We start from the raw sequence: 7,699 nt of genomic DNA on the forward strand, positions 1-7,699 counted from the left end.
CAACCGTCGTTTTTCAGACACGTAAACTCTTAAAAAATCCCCAGTGGGGTCACTGCTGATGTATTTAATGTCGTAGAACAAAACGTGATTTATCTCTTAAATTTGTGTCAACCACAGACCTTATTTCGAGCTATTTTCCAAAACCCTATGGAAAAAATGCATTGCTTTTTGAGGAAGGAACCGGAAGTGCTAAAAATGCTAACTTACTTCCGGGTTTTACGACGCGCCACTGCGGTTCTCTATTAAGTATATTTTGGTCCCTTACGTAAAGTACACACGGTTCCGTGTCTGGCACAACCAACAACCAATCACATTAATCTCCCGCCCCGGACACACAAGCAGGTGGTTTGATTGGCTATTGCTTGTACTGGCATATGATTTAATTGGCTGGCGCTTCCATCAATGCTTGAAAAAGTTTAACTTTTCTCAACTTTCAGCGCAAACAACGGAGGCAAAACGAAGCAACGGAACCACAATTCAGTTCAGCAAAGCGTGACGTCACCCCATTCAAAGTGAATGGGAAGCGTGGAACCGTGTGTAGGATGCGTTAATCTCACCGATTTCACAACCTTAGCCACGTTGCATGTGCGTTTCTGTTAGCATGATAGGAGGATGATGTTAAAAGTCAAAGTCAAAAAGTCAACTGTAATGTCAATCTTCCAGTTAGTGTGTACAGACAGAGAGGTCGAAATACTGTTTCCCACGATCCCGAATATAAAAACAATGTATATAGAAAGAAATATGTGTGCAATATGTATGTATATACACAGTCAAAAGACACATTTTTACATGTGCACACATTAAGTATTTATTGACAGTATTTTGGGTTTAGAACATTGACTTGGAGCGACATCTGTGGATCTGCAGTATCGTATTTATACAAGCTTTTTTTTCTTGCGACTGCTGTCTTCTAACCACGATTTTACTCAAAATACTTTTCTAAAAATGTTTACCCGTAAAAATTGTATTCTAAGAATTTCATGGTATACTATTTACTCTGCTGTATTGCTACTTTCACATGAGTGAAGGATTCTCAACTAGTGTGATCCTAGTCGAGACAAGAAACTAATGAACTCCCATCCTGTTGCAAAAAGTAAAAAGAAAAACTGTAGCCTACTGTAAATACTGTTCATAAAAACACTGCTGGGGTTCACTGCTCTAAAAAATAACAATTGCACATGAAAGAAAAATTGGGTTGGTTGATTAAACATTTATACTAAAGGAAAGTAAGGGGCGGGGCTCCGTGGAATGTAGGGATTGTGGTCAAAAGTATTCATTTAAATAAAAAATAAAACATGAATTCTTTGCCCATTTTCTGATCTCTTGAAGACTTTGCTCAGCATGGCAGCCATATTCAGGAAGTTAGGGAACTTCCCTTTTCAGTTTCTGAGCAGGGGCATGGGTAACTGTGCCAGGTGCTTTTACAGTTTATCTTAGTTAAACATCAGCTTCCCTCAGAACTGGCCAAATCACCTCTCTCATGAACGGGGCAGACAGACAGGCTGTCGGCACACTGCGTAAACTCGTTCCACTTGTCTTAAAGAGGAAAACTGAACCTCGGGAAAACTGACTTTTATGAGCACTCATAACAAAACAACCATATAAAAGGTTATACATTATTTGCAGGTTGGGTACGTTTTAACAGACGGATCAAACATTAAACAGGTTTTAATTATGCGTAAAAGTCTTTTTTTCAGAGTGACTCAATGGTGGATGGTTTATCATTAATTTATTAGACTTTTGCCACGTGCAAAAAGCTGTGTTTCATGTTAAAATCCAGAGGTGTATCAAGGGGAGAACAGCGACATTAACAAGAAAACCAATAAATTGAGGGAAAAAAATACCAAAAAACTCTAACGGGGAAAAAGGGACAAGGATATTGTGCCAAAAAAGTATTACACAAAACCTTGACCAAATCTATAAGTTTTTCTCAACAAAAGACTAACAGAAAGCCCTTGACTAAGCTACTAATGCAAACACAACAAATACTTGGTTGCACCAGTCACTTCATTTTGTGTGTCAAACAAAGGTTAATTCCGCAAAAATTTTATGGGTACCCCAAATGATCTATTAATATTATTTTAATACAAACAACAAGGACTTATATAAGGAAATGATCAGGTTTCCCCACAAAAGTGTGTATATGCAGACACTCTGAATGCTCTATGCTTTATACTTTTAGACAATATTTAAAGTTTAGAAGTTGCATAGCAGTTTTGGCAATGGCAATAATTAATAACTAAATATTATATTTTCACTGATGTTTTGTGATAATATTCTTTGATCCCATCAGCAATGGATCCAGTTACTAAGGGTGCAGCACTGTGTGAGTTCTCCTCTATCACAGTGAAGTATCTTTTAACCGCCTTTGACTCAAAAGCATCGCCGTGAGCTGCAGTGAAAGTATTCATGCTGCACTGAAACTCCTCTAATGAGCTACCTCCACCTCTACACATGTGGGGACTTGCACAGTTTCTACAGTAGGAAACAAAGTCAACCCTGGCTTCATACACACACACACACACACACACACACACACACACACACACACACACACACACACACACACACACACACACACACACACACACACACACTTTTTTTAAAACCTGCCATAATTCCCAAACCATACACACCTTGGACATCATTATTCATGACAAAGACTTTCCACATGTCTCCATTAAGGCCCATTGTAAATTCAGCCTGATCTTTCACCAGAGCAGCAGCTGCCCACCTTTAGTAAATCTGCCTAAAATGCCACATTATTGACCCACACACACACACACACACACACACACACACACACACACACACACACACACACACACACACACACACACACACACACACACACACACACACACACACACACACACACATAAACACACGCACACACACAATGTGTCCTGAAGTTTCACCTAACCAAAAAGCAGAGGAACAAACTGTCAGAGGAGCCAGCACACAGCTGGAGAGATGGGGTTCATTCTTATACACTACTGCCACCTAGTGGTAAACTGTCATTACTACGAATCATGCAAACAAAGACCATGTTAGAAGGCAACTAAACACTAAGTGGTGCTAGAGGGCTAGACATAAACTGTGTGCTCTGCTCCTAAAAAACATATACAGTATATCTTAAACTGGATCCTGATGAAAAAAGATGATGCAAGGGAAGTTGAAGTTTAGTTATACAGCCATTGGAGCATGTGCAGTTCTAGGGGGGCCAACAGGGCCCAGTGTCCCTGTAACACTGAACTGGAACCGCGAGTGGCCCTCCTAGGAAACTAGAGTCTACCAATTGTAATAGTGTGGCAGAAAAAACTTGGCTTTAATTTGAACCAAAGTGGTGTCAACGTGTTTTTTATTTTAGTTATTGAAATGTAATAACACATTGTAAATTGGTTATTGAAACAAATGATGTAACAAAGTATTTCATATAATGTTTAATTGTGCACTTTAAGAAAATAATTATCTTTTGTCCCACATAAATTGTGGCCTCATAATTATAAGATTACTGGGCCCAGCATCACCGCCTACAACTTAAGCACTTCAATACCAAACAATTAAGTGTGTCATAGGCGAGCAGAGCAGGACGAACAACGGTTTTACGGGAAAATATTTTATATTCCCAGTTAGGATATTGCAAGCAGAACAGAATTCTCCAAGGTACAACAAACAGACCCATCCGGACCAGACCAGACTGGACCTCTCCCATGGAAGAAAATCAAGGATCCTACAAACACCAACAGAAAACCAGAACTTAAATACAGGCTGAATTAATCACAAGGATAATACGCAGAAGGGAAGGGAAGGAAAAACACAAAGGCACCAGGTCAATGGAATCAGGTAATCAAAAGGGAGGGAAAACACAGAGACAGGAAGTAAAAACAGGAACACAGGGGGTGAAGTTGAACACTTTTCAAAATATCACAGGAAGCATTGACAAAGTGTTTAGAGTTTTGATCTCGGTCTCCAGCCTTAAGCCTTAAGGAGCTTAAACACGTAGTGACTGTAGTGCATATAATTTCAATCCTTGCCTTACGTTATAATGGGTATTTGGAGATCACAGCAAATACTGACTGCAACAAGGGAGTCTGTATATTGACTTATATTATTTATTAGTTTTTGGGTGTTTCTTGTAAATGTACCTTTTTATTTAACCCTTGTGCCCTCCTCGGGCATTTTTGTACACTTTTCCTGACTTTTATTTATTTATTTGGTAATCATTTCAGCTGTGTTCCAGCTTTTGACATGGATTTTTGCAAGAAGTCTTCTTTTGAGTCACATTTTTTAAATCCAATGTCGTTTACTCTTACAAGTTTTGTATACTCTTGTGATGCATTTTGCACCCTCTGGACACCTTCGTGGCAAAAATGTACACTCCCCAAAAAACTGCTCTTAAATCATCATATATCAAAATGTATTTTTACTTATTTTTCCATTAATCACTTAAACAACTTCTAACGTACTCAAAACTACCAAACAATCAATAATTTTCAGGATTTTAACCCTTTAAATGCCTGTTTCATTATTTTAATTATTTAATTTTTCTCAAAAATGCCTCATTGACTTCCATTCAGACCACATTGTTTGATCTCACTGCCATTGCAGTATAAAACCATGCATTTTGTAATGTCAGCATTTCATTTAAAAAAAAAAAAAGTAGTGATATTTGATATTTCTACTCTATTCCACATTAAACCATTTTCTCACTGTAGGCCGATGCATGAAATTCTTACGTTTTTGCCAGTCATATTATGGAGCCGTGTGACTACCAGGCCAGGACCCCGAGAGTGATCAGAAATAATCTTGCAGCCTTCATCTGCCAGCGAGCTGCAGGACTCATCTGAAGAAGAAACAAGGATCGAGGGGGGTTCTGACACTGAATGCTCCCTGGAGTCCAGCATTTATTTGAGTTCCTCTGACCCTTCCTCTGAAAGTGGAGATGACATTTGTTTGTGTTTTTTTGTCACAAAGGTGTCCAAAGGTAGTATCTGATACTGCGTAAACAATAATAATGCAGTCAAATCAACATTAGTGTGTATTGAGCAGGTCGTTAAATCTAGAGTGCTTTGATCTCAAAACAGATTGGAGGAGTTCTTGAAATTCGCCCAAAGAAATGTTTTAAACCTACCATAATTCCCAAACCCTACACTTCTTGGACATCATTTTTCATGACAAATGTAGGGGGAAATTAAAAAAGATTAAGAAAAAAATGCCTCTTGAGGGCATGAAGAGACAAAAACTCATGAAAAAGTCCACCTAGCTCCCAGTAGACTCCCATGTTAAATGTGTCCAGTTCTTTCTTCAGAACAGAGAGAAGTAAACTTTAAACAAACTGCTCCCATATTTTACACACAAGACCCCAAAAAAAAACATATATCAGTTCATTGGGGTTCCATGATGCTCTTGTTTTGAACAGGTGGCAAAGTTGTCAGATATAATCCTCAATGCATTCTTAATGGGACTCAGTTCTGCAGTTGGTTACCATGGTGTTGCTGGGCGGATTGGGGCCACAAACCTGAGTGACATCCTCTAAACCAGTGGTTCTCAAACTTTTTCTGTCATTCCCCACTTTGAACAGGTGTGCCTTTTTAAGCCCCACCTGTTCCTCATCGCTCCAATAAAATGGTAGGCCAAGCTTAAAATTGTCAAATGTATCGTTCTATAACAGGGGTCTCCAACCTTTTTTAGGATGAGAGCTACTTTCAAAAAATAAAACAAGTCGTGAGCTACTTTTACTCCTCTTTTTTGTTTTTTTGCAGTGTATATATTTAGCACATTTTAACATTATTATATGCTACCTTTAACCCTTGTTTGCTGTTTGGGTCTGTGGGACCCGTTTTCAGTGTTTACTAAAATAAAATGTATTCAATTTAATTATTTTAACCTGCTTTATTTGGTGGTAGACGTCACATCCTCTAGTCTAGGGTCCGGGGGTATGCACCCCCAGGAAGATGTTTTTTAAATGTGGAAGTTAAATGCATCAATCTAGTGCACTTTGAGCTAGGGCTGCTAAATTAATCATATTTGAATTGCAATTACGATTTTGGCTTGCAACGATTATGAAAACAACATAATCGAAATAAAACAATTTAATTTTTTTCAGTTGAATTATACTTAAAGTTCAGGGTAATCAACTGTTAAAAACATACTTTTCTAATTATTTTCTTCAATAAATTGATGTTTTCAAAGTAAATGGTTAATCGTTTTTAATAATCGTGATATACATTTTTGACCCAAATAATCGAGATTATGATTTTTGCCATAATCGAGCAGCCCTACCTTGAGCCCAACATGAATTTATGGATACAGCTCTCAACACTCAGATGAAAGGGAGCTGTATACTTTTCAATGATCCAAACATCTTTAGAATATGATCACAACAAATAATTTAAACTGGTTTATTCTTATCTTATGTTACCTAGTTAGCATTCTTTCTTTTTATTTATGCATAATTGACTAATCCCTCCCCTTTTAAACTTTTTACTGTCCTATAGTACACATTGGAATGATTTCTTACTTTATTTTTTATAACTTTATTAAATAGATAAAGATGTGCTCTCTTTCTTGCTCTCTCTCTCTCTCTCGCTCCACATTGCTTTTCTTCCCGACTCCAACGCTGTTGTGTGTATCTGTGAGAGCGTTTCACATGTGTGTATGAGAGATTTTTACCAGTGGCGAGCCTGTCTCTGAGGGCCTAATATATTCTACAAAATAATATTTAAAAAAATTAAAACAAATTATATTTTGCTTTATATATTTTTTTTAAATATGTTTTTAGTAATATTTGTCATTAGTTTTACCAAAAATAACTTGATTAAATTGTATTTAAAATAACATTTCCAAAGAAATAAATCCTTTGAATCTGCCTATTCAGTTTATGTTTGAATGTGAAGTGTTAAATTAAAGAAGCTTGTCTCTGCGAGGTGATGACAGGAGCTGATTGGACGTCCAGCTATGAATTCACAGAGGGCCAGCTATAGTAACTGAACGAGAGAGTAATGGTCTTGTTTCCATAGCAACAACAACTGTCACCAGCGTAAACTCGCCTTCAAAATAAAAGCATGCCAAATTACACTTAAGACATACAACTGCAACGAAAGTAACAAACACAATACAATATCCTTTTCAATTTCAAAGAACACAAATTGGTTTATTTACAGGTGTTGTTTTGTGTGGTAGAGGGTCGCTTTCATTGATGCTTCTTGCACCCCGGGCGGGCCGTTGTTTTGATATTCCACCAGTGTGAAAAACATTTTTATTTATTTTTTTGTATTTCGTGACCCACACTTTGAGAAACGCTGATCTAAACAGAGCAGACACGCCCACAGACAGACTGGTACACACACAGACACAAAAACACACACAGAGACAGACTGACACACACACACACAACGCAACACAATCACACACTCACTCTCTCTCACACACACACACACACACACACACACACACACACACACACACACACACACACACACACACACACACACACACACATACACACACACACACACGTTGACATTTTACCAAAAGCAGCTATCGTTTTTAAACTATAGTTATAAATGTAAGAGGTTTATTTCTCCTTCACAAAAATGGAAAGGCACTCCTTTCACAGCACATCTCCATGGAAACCTTTGATCTCTGGGCTCACAAACAGGTGTTTGATAACGTTGTCACCACGGTAACCTTTGGT

Source organism: Notothenia rossii (genome assembly GCF_949606895.1).
Source record: "Notothenia rossii genome assembly, chromosome: 4".
Classification (NCBI taxonomy): Eukaryota; Metazoa; Chordata; class Actinopteri; order Perciformes; family Nototheniidae; genus Notothenia; species Notothenia rossii.